This window comes from Acanthopagrus latus, chromosome 11 (genome assembly GCF_904848185.1).
Source record: "Acanthopagrus latus isolate v.2019 chromosome 11, fAcaLat1.1, whole genome shotgun sequence".
In the NCBI taxonomy this organism is placed as follows: domain Eukaryota; kingdom Metazoa; phylum Chordata; class Actinopteri; order Spariformes; family Sparidae; genus Acanthopagrus; species Acanthopagrus latus.
Genome location: NC_051049.1, coordinates 11,563,309 through 11,578,639, shown reverse-complemented (window position 1 = coordinate 11,578,639; position 15,331 = coordinate 11,563,309). Strand labels below are relative to the sequence as shown.

The 15,331-nt window shown below is 49.3% G+C and overlaps 1 protein-coding gene across 2 annotated transcripts in view; it reads right to left on the bottom strand.

Annotated features, from left to right (window-relative positions):
• The window catches only part of sema6bb (sema domain, transmembrane domain (TM), and cytoplasmic domain, (semaphorin) 6Bb), a 129,283-nt gene extending 114,766 nt beyond the window's left edge, over positions 1-14,517 (bottom strand). For both annotated transcript variants that reach the window (XM_037115792.1, XM_037115791.1), the window contains exon 1: positions 13,473-14,517. The gene's annotated coding sequence lies outside the window, so the exon portion shown is untranslated. The remainder of the gene's footprint in view (positions 1-13,472) is intronic.
• Between the last annotated feature and the right edge of the window lie 814 nt (positions 14,518-15,331).

Sequence of the window (15,331 nt, the reverse complement as noted above, 5' to 3'; positions counted from 1 at the left end):
ACACACTAAATAACACTATTATGCCTCCGACAAAATCAACATGGCTCTCCTGTTAAACCGTGCTGATGCGAGCTGTCGTGAGGTGGGGGGTGAAAAACAGCTCTGGCACGAGCCCACAAACACATTTGCACGTTTCCATGAGGTTGTGTTTATGAACAAAAGAAATGTAAAAAAAAAAAAAAAACAGGCTATTTCTGAAACTAGTCTCCCCTGTGACGTCTGCGTCCCCCTGGCATTTAAATGAAGGAGAACTAGTTCACCAAAATACGGCGCCGGCTCGGGGAGCGTGTTCTGCTTTAAGATTTATCACTACATCCACTTACACAGACACTCCTAAGCCTCGAGTCTGACTAAACATCAACTCCTCGGTGGAAACATCAGCGGCTGTTAGCTGAGCTGCTTTTGTGCGAATGTTCTTAAGCGTGCGTGTGTGTTTCTGTGTGTTTTTGTTGCTTTGTTGGGCCGGATCGGTCCTCCCTCCCTCGCTCTCTCTTCCTCTCCGGGCCCTTCGTTAGTTTGTGTGTGGATACTAATGAGTGATATCTAAAGCTTGCCAGAGGCTCGGCTTTACCCCCTCCTGCCCAGTCCGGGGGGTCCGGCGGTGAGCACCACCTCTGTGCTCCTTGTTTTTTTTTTGTTTTGTTTTGTTTTGTTTTGCTTGCTGCCTGGTGTAGCCGCTGGTGTTAAGGTGCATTAATGAGCCACTGATCCAGCATCCATGCGTGTGTGTGTGTCTTGCGAAAGTGTGTGCAATGAAAGACGAGTCCTCCGGCTGCCACTCCACACTCCCCGCTCCCCTCCTCCTGCATCCACTATCCAGGAATCTATTCATTTCAATCAGGTGAGGTTCGCAGCAAAGAGTCCTTGATTGCTGACAGAGAGGCCTCCTCCACAAACTCTCAGGTGCGCACTCACACACTCACACACACACACACACACACACACGTTGCGCTCGTTCCCCTATCTGTTCTGTTTCACACTTCTACATTTGTAATCCTCGCTCATTTGTAATTTCGCTTCTGCATGTTAGCCTCAAGAGAGAGAAACTAATTTCAGGAGTGAAAAGGGATTATCAGATGCAAAACGAAATCTCCCCCCCACCCACCTCCAGACAAAGATATTGATGTAGACTTTTCAGGGGAACAAAAAGAGTCTCAAAGCCCGCTTCAGCCTGGATGGCAACTCTCAAGGAAGAAGCAAGTCAACTGCCACACTGGCAATTACTTCTTATCAGCAGCACCGGGGGAACCGACTTGACAATGGCGGCAGAAATGCTGAGCTGATGGCCCGTAAAACACAAGGAGAAGTGACTGTGCGGCGCATAATCAGCTCCCCCCTCGTTCCTTTTTGTGAATTTTTTTATTTTTGTGAAAGTGACAAATATAAAAAATAAGAAGCAAGGTGGCTGTGGAAGGTCTAGCAAGGCAGTTTGTGTGTGTGTGTGTGTGTGTGTGCATCATAATAAGAGTGTGAGGGATGCTAGCTGCTATAACCAAGGAGTCTTATTATATTAATGAAGCTCCTGGCGGCGCCGGCAGCGGCTCGGTCGTCTCCTCTGTGGACAGACCTGCCAGACAAATAATCCCTGTCACATTTTCGCCGGCCGCATTGTATTAATGTCACACCCGGCAGAAGACACTGTTACATTAACCTAGCCACCTAGCTTCACACACACACAAACACGCACACGCACATTTTGTCACACAAAAGCCTGCCAGCCTGACTCCCCTAAAAAAGCCCAGGAAACCATGGAGACAAGACGAAGAGAGACGGAAGATGAAGATGTTTGGAGCCAGCTGGTTAAAGCCTGCAAGATAGTAAATTAACCATCTGATTAAGATTTGAAAAGCGGCAAAGGAAATGAACATAATGCATCCAATTAGGAGACGAGACAGCAATAAATACGGAGCTTCCAGCAGTCGCTGCCGCTGCCTTGAAAAGAGCTCCAGAGAGCGGTCGGTTTCGCTGTCACGCATTCGCCGCTTCAGCGCCATTTAGCCTGTGCTGTTTGTCGACCTCACCTTTAATGTCAGGGCCCGCTAAAACAGAGATGGGAGGCAGTCGGGGAGGTTGATGAAGAGGCGGGCAGAGTAATTGGTTCAGATGTCTCTGGAGGCTTATCTCGTGGAAGGGGACAGAAATCTGAACTAAGGAGCAAACAGCCCCGGCGCTTTTCCCTCCATTACAGCCCGGAGGCCCGAGTCCCCCCGCACGGCTTCAAAGCTGCTTTGTTGTGGCCGTTAATGGCGCTGATGACAGCAGAGAGGGTCTCTATGCCAGGTGAAGCGGCCCGAGCCAGCAAAGAGGAAAAAAAAAAAAAAAAAAAAAAAACAAGAGTGAAGAAATAATAATAATAATAATACAGACTGCCCACCCGAGAGGAGCGGCGCTGTCCGGCAGGCGATAGAAACTAAGAAAAACCTTGTGCAGGAATTAACTGCCATCTTTAACATTTGGCAGGAACAGTGCTCACCAGTGTTTCTGTAACTAAACGCTCAGCTCGCCCCCTCAGGGTAGCACAATTAAAAACACGCTCACAGAGAGTCATCAATAACGTAAAAATTGAGGAGGAGAAAAAAAATGGCTCCATTACGAGTCAGGAGCATGCTGGGAAGGCAGGCGGCAGATCTGAGAGCTTAGTCATTGGCCGCGTGTTCCTGTGATGATTTCGGGTTATTTTGGCCAACTCCTCTGTTTACTTGCTATCACAGCAACAACACGGCTTTTATTGCTACTCCTCTTCGACATGCGTGCGAGCGGGGGAAAAAAAAAAAACCCGGTCGATGCTTTTCCCTCTACTTAATGTTTCACGGTACATGACATATCTCAGGCCGGCGGTGAGAGCTGGCTCTTCCCCCGTCTTGTTTATCACTTCGGTTTAGACTGCGGGATCGAGTTTCCCTGTAGCGCTGCAGAGAGCCAGGAAGAGAGCGTGGCTGGAGTTTTTTTGAAATGAAACAGACAGAACAAGGAAGGCTATTTATAAGGAGTGAGCGCATAATTGTTGAAAAGGTTAGTGCAGCCGCAGCAGGTAACAAGCGCGCTGCGTGTTGATGTGCACAGCGGGGTGTCGAGGCGGCGCGGCGGCGGTGTCGCCCGGTGAGGACGATGTCAAGAGAGAGCGGTCGCCACAAGAGTTGAGAGAAAGGTCACTAATGAGGAGTCAAAATCAATCGACTGTGAGCCTGAAGCGGGCCAACTAGAGCCAATTTTTACATTACAGCGCGATTACAAGGCCAGACAGTTTAAGCCCACGAGGTGCCACGGCTCCTCACACTGTATTTAGAGCAGCCGATACACAAATACGGCTAAGGACGCATAATACCAGCAACAAACGCGATGTTTCCGTTTACCATGCCGCGGACAAACCACGAAGCGGCATCCCATAATTGGGATGAAACAACCGAGCGCTCAAATTTCAAGAGCGGGGATTAGAGGAGCGCTTTAAGTGCTGTCACATCAAACGCAGGCAGCGTAAACTGGGAGAGGGAAACTTTTCAAAACAGTTTTCCTGTTTATTTAGACTGTCTACAAATGCGGAACTTCCCACACGGAGGCAAACTGGCACACTCAGACAAAGACGCGGGATGCGAGTGTTGGGAGGAGTACAGAGGAGAGCGACGACAAACTGGGAAAGAGATATTCAACAGAGCAGCAGCGCGGTTAAAGGGGCTCTATGTTGTTCAAACTCAATACTTCATGATATTTACAATATTAATGAGGTAGTGATACAAACGCTGTAATATTTATTCTATTCCGTAACCGAATAAACAAGCTGTTCTCAGAGCAAAATAAGGCCCCCAGAGCACTGTTTGATGCTAGAAAGGTGGCAGGGTCCGCCACATATATACAAAGCAAAATCGTATGAGACTGTGTTGTTTATTTAGTCATGAATACAAAAAAGAAGTTTGTTCACTGAGTTTGTTTCGGCAAGCTGATGAAGCTGATGAAGATTTTCTCTTCCCATTAAAATGGCTTCTGCAAAAAAACAAAACAAAAAAAACTACACAGTGCACCTTTAAATTAACGTATCCCTTGCATTCCATTTGGGGGCCGTGGATATTTTGGGTTGTTTGCGTCCTCATTCATTGTCAAATCAGTCTCAAAACTGATTAACCGGTCTCCTCCTCCACGGCTCCTCGTCTCGCTCTGAGGAAAACCAAAAGCTCAAGCACCTCGAGGACCATGTTTCATCCGATGACAGAGGCTGATAAATGCCTGACAGACTGCCAAGCCCTGCTATGTGCTACATGAGTCAAGCACAAACACTCCTCCACTGCACAGATATGCGTTTGAACACACATCCATCATCGGCATGTGGGAGGCTGAGTGTGTGTGTCTGCCTGCCTGCCTGGTGTATGTATATGTGTGTGCGTGCGTGTGTGTATGGCGCTCCGGGCCGAGCGAGAAAAAAAGCCTCGAAAGAAGTGTCCATCTCGGTGGCGCCGCGGGACGATTGGAGGTGGCCGAGCGGAGGCTCTGATGAGGTGGGAGGATGTGGGATAATTCTCGTGTTTGGTGCAAATTAGGAGCGACGACACCCTTTTCCCGTCTCCCGCCGTCCCCTTCCCACAGAAGAACGAACATGTGAGCGAACAAGCGAGTGAAAGCAAAGGGTGCAGCTCCGGCCCGAGCTCTGAATGTCACAGTCAGTCATCGCGGCCTCCCTCTTAGTGATGCAGACAGAGAGCCATTCTGATTGCCCCACCAGTCAAGCCAAGGGGTGAAAAACATTTACATGCAAATACAAATGACCCACTAGCTACCGCGAGCACGCTAGCTATGGTATCCTGAATGAACGGCGACCACAGAAAATCCGGCACAGAGGACTTGCCAATCAGCGGCTCCATTGTAGCAGCACACAGGCTTTAGAAGTCGCTGTTATGTGTGTAGGATATCAATTATTTTTTTCTTTTTGCTTTTGCGGCTTATTGGTTTGTGGCTGCCATTGTCGCCGCTCCTTGCATGAAGCGAAATTAATGTTAATGAATTCAGACCGGCAGACGTAATGTACTGCGTTAACAGGCTGTGAAGAAGCTTAAATCCTTTATCTATCCATTCCCACATAACTCCTCGGTATACAGACCGTCCTCGCAAAAATCCACTCCTCTCCGACAGCACCATAATGCCATCTAATCGACCGTCCACTCTGAGTTAGAATGATTATAATCCAGGGCCCGTCATAACGGACGCCCCTTCCTGTCGCGTTGAAGTGGTTGGTGTCGGGGGACAGATTGCGGGTGGACTGGCTGGGTCTCCGGGGGTCTTGGACGAGAGGAGACTCAGGCTCTGCGAGTTGCTGTCACCCGCGGCTGGGATACTTGGATCAGGGACCCGCCTGCTGTCACCAGACCTGTTGCCTCCAGATGGGCCCTGGATCTCCGTCCTCGTCCTCCTCCACTCCTTATTTCATCTTCACCTTGTCGTTCCGTCACGAGCGCCATCAAACGTCACCTTCCCTTCACAACCCCCCCCCTTCACTCGTCATTAACAAAGTCCAAATCACCATGCTTTTGTTCTTTAACCTTGACATTTCAGCTTGAGCTCCACCATCTCATCTCTTGCTCATTGGCTCCGCTTTTTCTTGGCTAAAAATCCCCTCCGAGTGTGTGTGTGTGTGTGTGTGTGGGTGCATGCGCGCAAGATGAGATGAGCAGACGCACCGCACAGCGAGACCCCTTTGATTCGGCACAGCAGAGACCCACAGTGAGGCTGTACATTAATTGGTGCTTCTGAGCCGTTAATTTAGGCGAGTACGTTCAAGGACCCACTTTCCAACAGCAACAGAGGGCTGAACGAGCATCCTCTCAAGACTCACTCCCCATTTTCCGCTCTCTCCTGCTCCATACCTCCTCCATACCTACTTTTCCCTCCCTCCGTTACCCCGCTTACAATCCAGCCTCTCCTGTCAAACCCGGAGAGACAGTGGGTCACAGTCTCGGCTCTCGCCAACTGCCCCTGCGTCCAGAGCCAGCGAGCCGGGGTTTTCTTTCTCTTTTTTCAGCATGACTGCCTCCCCCAGGTCAGTGAGCGCGTTAAGCTGTTAATTACCTCAAAGCACAAAACAAGTGGTAGCCTGGCAGCGAAATGAGCAGACATCTATTTATTTATTTGTTTTTGTTTTTTTCTTTTTTTTAAGTGTACAGTACAAACTTAAAACCAGCACACCAGCAGAACGAGCCGAGGCCACAGCAACAATAGCAGCTGCTGCAGCCGCGGCAGTAAACAACGCTGTCAGCGGCACTAACAGACAACGGCAATGAGAGCATTCTCATTTTATTTTTGCTGCCGCTCCGTGACCATAAAACTCCAGGATGGAGCCATTTGGGCTGCATGTTCCCCTAAGAAATGAATCAGCTATAAAAGTGCAGCAGGATAATACCAGTCTGGCCCGCGGGGGCATGGTTCCTTGAGATTCACGCTGTGCTGATGTGGGAAATGATTCAGGATGTGTGTGACCAGCATCCTCCCCGCAATGTCCCCCACCATCCAGGAGCTGGTTAAACTCAGCCTTATTAGTTATCTGCTTAGTGATCGTAGCAACCCCGGCCCGGGAAATGAAACCGAGGAGGTGTGTCTGTAGAAGCTGTAATAGAAATAAGTGTTGCTATTTATATCGTGTCAGAGAAGGAAAATAATATAATTGCAGCATGGCTGCTGGCGCTGCTGCTCCAAGCTTTGGGCTTGCGGTGGCTTGTTACTTGGCCGTGAGCGTGTGTATGTCTGTGAATCAATGCACCAGTGTGTATTCATGTATTCTGGTTGGTGTATGGGACTGGCCTGTCCTCTCCATTCCTGACCCCTCATTAGTCTCCTCTCTTGTTAACAAACAGGGGCTCCGCTGACACCGAGACTTCATACGAGCGAGACAGTGACGGAGAGACGACGATCTGTGTGTGTGTGTGTGTGTGTGTGTGTGTGTGTTTGAGAGAGAGAGAGAGAAAGAGAAAGAGAAAGCGATGTGATTGGGCTTAATGGAGAGCAAACAGGCCGCGAACAACATTCAGCTCACACACTCTGTTCATTCGTGTCCAGCAAGCAGAAGTCGGCGTCGCCCCCCCGTCATCTTCTCATCCCGTCTCCCACAGTTCTGGCGGAAACGTCTCTCTTTTCGCCGCTGCAGAGAACGCAAGAATCCCCAGTGTCTACCTTATTCAAATACAGGAGAGACACACACTCGCGAGAACACACTCCCCCTGTGGAGGTACAATAAGCCTACATGGGATGCCAGTTGTACCAATGGGGAACATCTTTATTCAAGAGCCACTTGGCCTTTGGTGATAGCAGCTGCATTCTTTGTTCCTGTCACACTGCGCCACCTCAGGCTCCACACAACACGATATCGCTCCAACTTCTTCGAGACACTCTGTCACACTTAAAGGGCATAGACGAAAAATATTGAAATCATAGACTTTGCAGACTCCAAGTGGAGAGAGAGAGAGAGAGAGAGAGAGAGAGAGAGAGAGAGAGAGAGGGAGAGACTAGCCCGTGGCGGCCGATGAGAGCACACAGAGAGAGATTTTTTTTTTCGAGAAAAATGAAAGAGCGCTTATTATTGACTATATCGGGCTTCCTTCTTTGAACTCCCTCATCTATTCTGGCTGCCTTGGCATTGCTCTGGATGCGTGAAAGCCATGAAGCAGACGGAGAGATGAGAGCTAAAGGAAGACAGGACTGGAAAAACAAGTGATTAAAAGATAAAACGGAGAGAGCAGATGATGAGGGAGCAGTGGCGGTGTGTGATTAAATGGCGGAGGTGGTCCCGTTGGACCGCGGCCCTTATTGCAATTTAATGGGGGGGGGGCTGGGTGACCCTTGACCCCTTAGTGAGTCAGGGGTACCACCTTAGTGCAGATCAAACCGCCAGGCTCGATGAAAACACCCCCCAACCCGGAGGGCATCTGGGCCTTGAGAATGAGGTGTGTGTATGTGTGTGTGTGCGGGTGCGAGTGCACATGTGTGTGCATGCGCGCGTGCCGTGCGTGTGTGTGTGTGTGTGTGTGTGTGAGGGCTTGCAGGGTCACTGGCAAACGTGTTTATCCTGCTGCTATGGCAACCCCAGCACTTCTTTAGCCTTGGGCATATAACAACAAGAAAATCCTTATGTGTGAGTGTGTATGCGAACAGGAAGGCAATGCGATGTGAAAAGAGCCGGGTGATTTAATATATGTCTTAAATTCATACATTTCAAAGACCTGTCCGGTTCCCTCTCTCTCGGTTCCCCAGCGCCTCTCACCCTCTCTCTCTCTCTCTCTCTCTCCCCCCTGCCCCTCAATCATCGGGCCCTCCTTTTCACCTTCTCTTTCTCCCAGCTCCACATGCTAAGTGGGAACATTGTTACGGTCAATTTGTCCCATTCAGGGTCCCAGTGGGCAGTGTCCCTGCCCTGACAGCCTGCAGACAGAGACCACACTGCCTGAGAGGCCTTGACATCAAGGTCCAGAGGAGATGAAGGAGGGGGGAAGAAAGCAGAGGCGGAGTGGGGGGGGGAACAGGAGAAGAGAGGTGACGCGGGGGAGCTGCGGTATGGAGGCAGAATGTGCGAAAAGGAAAACAAGCTCGGAGAGAAAGAATGACAGGAAAGAAAGGAGAAGGAGGCCGAGGTGCCAGGTTGAACACAAGCCCCCCAGACTCAGGTGCTCAACGGCGTTTCCGACCGCTCCGTCGGTCTCGGGCCGGGACTGATGTAGATGGCGACAGCTCCGCTCCCGAAGAGGACGGTTCCAACAGATCTGCCTTCGATTTGGCCGGAGCCCAGAGAAATACAAGCCAGGCCAGACGAGCTCAGGAGAGGAAACGCAGGTGTTCATACATGTAGATTCGCTGCGATATTGAAATATAATTAGAATCAAATGTTTACCCTCGTGACTCATTTTTGCCAGGAGAAATTTCAGCCAGAGGGATGTTGAAAAGGGACTGCTCGGCGCAAGAAATCATTCTTTCTCACCTCCCTCTAGAGGTAAGCTCGGTTTGGATTGGAAATACTTTCCACCGAGACAATAGACTGTTGACAGCGTGTTGATTTTCAGCAGTAATAAGGGCACTGTTCCTAGAAAGACTTTTGAATTTTTGAAAATAAATTCTGTTTCATGGCTTTCAGTACCACAACTGGAGTTCCATCCATCGCCATGGTATTGAGGCAGAGGGAGAAAATCACAGAGACAAAGCTCTGTAAGTAAGGAGGAATGGTTTTGAACTGAACCTTTAACTTAAACAGTGACACCTCCACATGAAATACATAAGCAAACGAGACCATTAAATGGAACATTGGCTCTTTATCAATAATAATCATAGTTATTCTCCTCGCCTGTCACCGGGTCGGATTCTGCCTTATCCAGGGCAGATAAGTCACAAAATGACAAGTATTTTTGGGTTGAGTGCCGAAGAAGTCGCTCTGTAGTCTGGCACCAAAACCAAGTTTACTTTGCTCCACCATATTCATCTATTTCCAGAGTCAACAACAAATCAAAGTTGTAGTCGATTAAAGTCTCACATAAAATCAACCTATCAAACCAACTGTAAAGTGGAACCCGGCTCCTCCGGTTAGATTTTTATAAAGCCTGAGGATTCATAAGCGAGCAAATGGCAGCAGCAGAGGGGACCAACATATCTGACTGTTAGTCCCAAGCACGGGTCAATCTCCAAAAACACTGGGTCCGTTTCCCGTCATGCGACTCAATAGTCTCTTTCACTGGACACCCTCTGCCTCGCCACAACTTTGGTTTCTGATACAGGCTTTATACCACAGAGGACATTATACAACTGTTTTCACAGGCTGAGTAGAAACCACTCACTGACCAATACAATTACTTTAATGTGCTAAATCTGTCTCTTTGAACGCACAGTATGTAATCTCTGCCAGTGGGGCTCTCCGATTCAAAACTATGAAAACAAAGGATGTAGACGTAGCCTTCATCGTTTAACAAGCACCATCATGTCTCCGGATGTAAAATGGGATAATGTATGTACCCTACTTAACCAGCTGTTGTAAGCGTCGTTGTCGTTTTAGTTAACTTCCTGTGTGTATTGCAGTTAGCAATCCCCTCCCTCAATTTTCAACATTTGGCCTGTTTGGCTTGGCCTACCAGAACAGGTGGACCCTGCTGTCTGCATGTTAAGGACAGTGGGTCCCTGTCCTGACTGGACAAAGTGGGCAGGGATACCAGAAAATGTCTTTTTCTCTTGTACTGCATGAGCAGGAGGAGGAGAGACATGCGTTACCAAACACTTAGAGTGGCTTTAATGTGGAAAAAGTTACATGTTGTACCTCTAAGTGGGTAGAGAATTGTGAACAGGAAACAACATATATAAATGAAGGGGTTTTGAAGATGATTTTCCTGGTAAGAGAACTCCCGTCGTTCTCCCTCTCTCCACCTTAGCTGTGAAGTTGAACCCAAGTTTATATCCTCACTTTGGCCCGAACTTGTCCGACAAACACAGCTTTGTCTGACTAATCTGTGACTTTTCATTTACACATCGGGAGCCACCCCACAGGTGACGTAAACCCCCCCCCCCAGCAGGGTGCAGCAGGGAAGGTGGGGGTGGGGGGTGGGGGGGGGGATTAAGTCACTGTGCAAAGACACCTGTTATTTTAGCACATAGGGCGCAACACTTGCTCCGAGGCAAGGGGTGCAGAGGCGGCTGTTGGCGTCAGAAACGAGGCGCAAAACAGGGCGCCCATTCAACCGATGCTGGACAGTGCTGAATCACACTTGTATGGGGCACAGAGACAGACTGACTCACACACACATGCACACACACACACACACACACACACACACACACATCCATGCAGGACAGGAAGGCAAACAGACACAATGTGATGCACAGTGTGCCTTATGTCTTCTCTTTGACAGACATGGGCAAACACTCACTCTGTCCCCCTCTTCTCTTAACAACACACACACACAAGCACACACACAAACTATTCTTCAGACTAATTGGCGATGCAGACTCCGCCGCAAAAGACAGCGGGGATCTGTCAAGGGCATGTGTGTACGGTGGGATGTTGCAGATCTCCCCCAAATGAACTAACTTTATAATAAATCACTGGGCACTGCTAGCCAAGGATTAGCCGTGCTCCAGTGGGCAGTTTGTTAAGCTGCCGAGGAGAAGCACCGGGGACGGAGGAAACATCGCCAAAAACTGACATCAGCACTGGGACCTTGGAACGGTCCAAACCCCCCCTGCCTGGTTTCCTGGGCACACATTTAGCCTTGTTATCTGAGTTCTCTACTGACACACAGTCCTGCTCCTATATTAAGCTTTTACTCGAAACTATTGCTTTTTTTTTTTTTTTTTTTTGCTCCTGTTGGGGTTGCTCCACTAATCACGCTCGGCGTTCAGGACCTCAGCTCTAACATCAGGTACGCTTCCATTGCCTTCCCTTAGGTTTGCCTTGCTTGTCGGTGCAATCTTGCCCCCTACTGAGTCATTTCTTTTGGCAGGCGCGATGCTTCCTACAGTCTGGTTATTTATATACTGACTGAGAAAACATTAATCCCCTCTCCCATGTTCTGCAGACATAAATTAAACACTTTTGAGGAAGCTTATTATACAATCATTGAGAACCATCACAGCTAAGGCGAGTTTTAAATCGCCTCATAGCGGTGTTACGTCTGCATTGGTTACAGTCACGTCCCTTCTTGATCATTCCAGTCACCTGATCTTGCTCAGGGAGTGTGAAACATATATTCTCTTGTTAGATTTTTGTGGAATCGACAGCAAATGGATGCTTTTTCTCCTACCATCAACTCCCAAAAAAAGTGTTTCGTCCTCGACATCTGAGCGAATGAAAGCCGGATCGGGTACAATAAGAAGATCTGAGATGGTATCAGACAGGTATTTCCTTCTGTTGTCTATTAATTCATACCCTCTGATGGCGCTCCTCTTGTAATTAATGGTGGCGCGGTTGGGCCTACAAGAGGGTGTCAGCACATGAGAGGAAGAAGGGGGCACCGCTCCTCCTCCGCCACGCCGGAGAAGCTGCAGCGCTCAGATGATTAACAATATCTGGTTTGTGATCATCTTCTCCCTTCATGTCTCGTCTTAACTTCTTCCCTCTCGCCACCAACCGTCGCCGCCTTGCCTGCACCGCTGGTACTGTTCAGAGAACCGCAATCTGAGCAGCAGGGGAGGAAAGGATCTGTGTCTAACCTGTGGCAGAGCCCCCGAGCCCCGGCTGTCGGGGTGGGTGACAGCCCAGAGGAAGACGAACTAAGGAGGCTCTCGTCCTCTGAGGCTGATTGACACAGTCAGAGCTACATAAAGGTTAGTGGAGGTGCCGGTATTCCCTCGGCTGTGTCTCGCACTGGACGAGGAGCCTCACTTTCTTCAGATGTGTCTTTTCTCTCTCTCTCTCTGGTCTCCTCTCTCTCTCTCTCCCTCTCTCTCTCACACACACACACACACACACACTCGGGCTCATTATAGGAATGCTCTGACCCCTCTGGGACTTCACTTACTTCTGTCTCCCTTTCCAGTCCACAAACCTCGACGTCGGACAAAAGGCAGCTGAAAGGCAATTTGAATTTGAAACAGGGGCCACAACAAAACAACACGCAGCCCCCCCCCACCAAAAAAAGAAAAAAAAACTTTAGGGGACTTGGTGCCAGCTATTGAGAGTCAGCAGCGCTTGCACACACACAAACACACACACACACAAAAGCCCAAAAAATGAGATTCTGACACTTTGCAGCCAACTAGCTCAATGTACTGTAAAGATATCAGCTGCTGCAGAGGGAGAGGGAGGGATGGCAGAGCCCTGAAGGAGGGAGCAGTGGACACCAGGGGCCCAGCGGGTAGGACTGTACAACACACACACCACTGCCAGCAGATAACATGCAATCACAACAAATACACACCGGGATGAAGGCGCATTTAGACATTTAGATGAAGTCTGCTTCCACAGCTCACACAGCGACTCACTGGATGTCTTCATGATGTTCTCTAATCAAACAATCAGCTCCAAGAAGGAAATCTCTTCAATGAAGGTGTGTGACAGCAACAAAGGACCCTTTGGTCAGCACATGACTGTCTGCCATTTATCAATCAGGCGATGAGTCGTGTCAATACCCAATCAATAGATGGACGGTGGAGTGCCTTCCTCGGGCACCAGACAGCTCAGAGCTGCTTGTTTTGGTGCGTGGCTCCGCTGCGAGCTACGCAGTATGAAATTGAGTATTATACAATGAAGCCCGCTGTCAGAGCCGAGCCGCGGGAAGACCACAGATCAGCTACTGTGTATTGATCCGGATCGCGTTAAACCAAACCGCCACAGTTCAGTTCAGCCTTCGCTGTCACCAGAGGCGACGCAAATGTATCCAAAAGCATCAAGGCGCGACAGAGCGCTGTGCCCCCGGAGCGCACCGCCGACCACCAGCACCCATCCCACCCCCCTCCTCCTCAATACCTGCACACACACACACACACACACACACACACACACACACAGGACAGCTCGGGTCACTTACCTCTCTGCTCGATGTGTGGAGAGGAGGGTGCCGCCGACACGACCGGCAGTGCGAGTCGATGGTGAGTCCCGCTGCTGGGTACAAGAAGAAGAACAAGAAGAAGAAGAAGAAGGGAAAAAAAAATCCGAGAGTGATCAGAGGAGAGAGGCGGCTCGTTAGCAGATCCTGTGCGGGGCTTTTGTGAACTACTCCTCCCTGTCGCACCTGTCTCTGGCAAAAACTGATCCCGCACGCCGGCCTGACATCCCTAAGACAACTGTCTCAGGGGCTGTGTGTCCGAGCCCCCCTCCCCTGCTCGCTCCAACACACACACACACACACACACACACATACATGCATACGCGCACTCACACTCTCTCTCTCACACACACACACACACACTCACTCACTCACTCTCACACAGGCACACAAACGGCACCACCTGTCCCCCCCCCCGGTGCAAAAACAGCCCACAAAGAGCTTCTATGTCGCGCAACGACACATGGCATTCCCCGTTAGTCTCTGCAGCAGTACTCCCTCACAGACAGCCGTCCGAGATATCCCCCAAGTAGCGCTGGAAAGAAAAGAAAAAAAAAAATTGCTGGAAGCGGTGCGTGATGGCCAGGAGAGCGCAGTAACAAACCCCCATCCAGCACACCGCTGGCACCAAACCAGCTGCGACGGTTTGGGGTCCAAGAAATGTTTTACATCTGCCGCTCTCGTCGCTCGCCCAGTTGCGTTATCAGTCTCCCCCGTTCTCCCTTACAATAGTTGGTTCTATTTCGCCGCTGCGCACGACTGCTGCTCTGTCACTGCTGCGTCTTTTTTTTTTTCATACCCTCCGACTCGAACTGTGAGGAGAGAGAGAGAGAGAGAGAGAGAGAGAGAGAGAGAGAGAGAGAGAGAGACCGTCCCTTGCTGTCCGCTCATGCGCCCCGCTTCCACTCAGGATCCGGCGCAGGGCAGAGTCCCATTCATCGGAGGGTTGTCTTTTTTTTTTTTCCCCCCTTTCTTTTTTTGTTAATTTGAAATAGTTCCTGCGCTCAGGAGCTTCTGGTGAGGCGGGAGGTTTGTCTGTTCTAGCGGCTGTGCGAGCTGTAGAGCATCTCCAGCAGCACTGCTCCCCCGCTGTCATCCACCGGGAGAGACTCCTGGAAGCCTGTTAGTGCCAAAACCTGAAGCAGAATCACGCAGCGACTGGAATGGAATTGATTAGCGACTAATTGGGTTTCATTTGGAGAAGTCAAACCCCTGACAATTAAAAAAAAAAAAAAAAAAGATCCCATTCATATCAAAGTCTTGCTCCTCAAAGAAAAGAAAGAAAGAAACAAAACCGAGATGACAGGGTGGTGAAATCCATAACCCAGATGAGTCACCTGTTCGACACAGAAACCAGACCTGAGGCGTAAATCAGAGAGAGCGAGAGAGAGGACTGAACTTTAAATCCAGGGAGCCTTTATACTTGCAGGACAAACAACAGAGGGTCACAAGAGGTCTGGCAGGTTACACAACACTGATTCAAAGCAGCCTCCATAAAAGTGAGTATTGTTACTGTGAGAGCGTGGAAAGTACCCAGAGAAGACTCCATGAGACCCATATCAGCCAGGATGATCACACACACATGGTCTTGTGTAAAGATATTAGATATGAGTCACACTTGAAGATATCACGTTAGACTATTACTTAGGAAAAGGAGTAAAAGTCTAAAAGTATCTGATATTAAATACACTTAAGTATCAAAAGTAAATAACCCAACCCAGTGTCGCCAAAAGCCCAGAGTATTCAGTATATTTTCCTGAACATCGGAAATGTCAGATTGTCAATGAAGTGAACACGTTTAAATATGTGCTACTTTGTATCTAATGCAGCATGTAATCTGC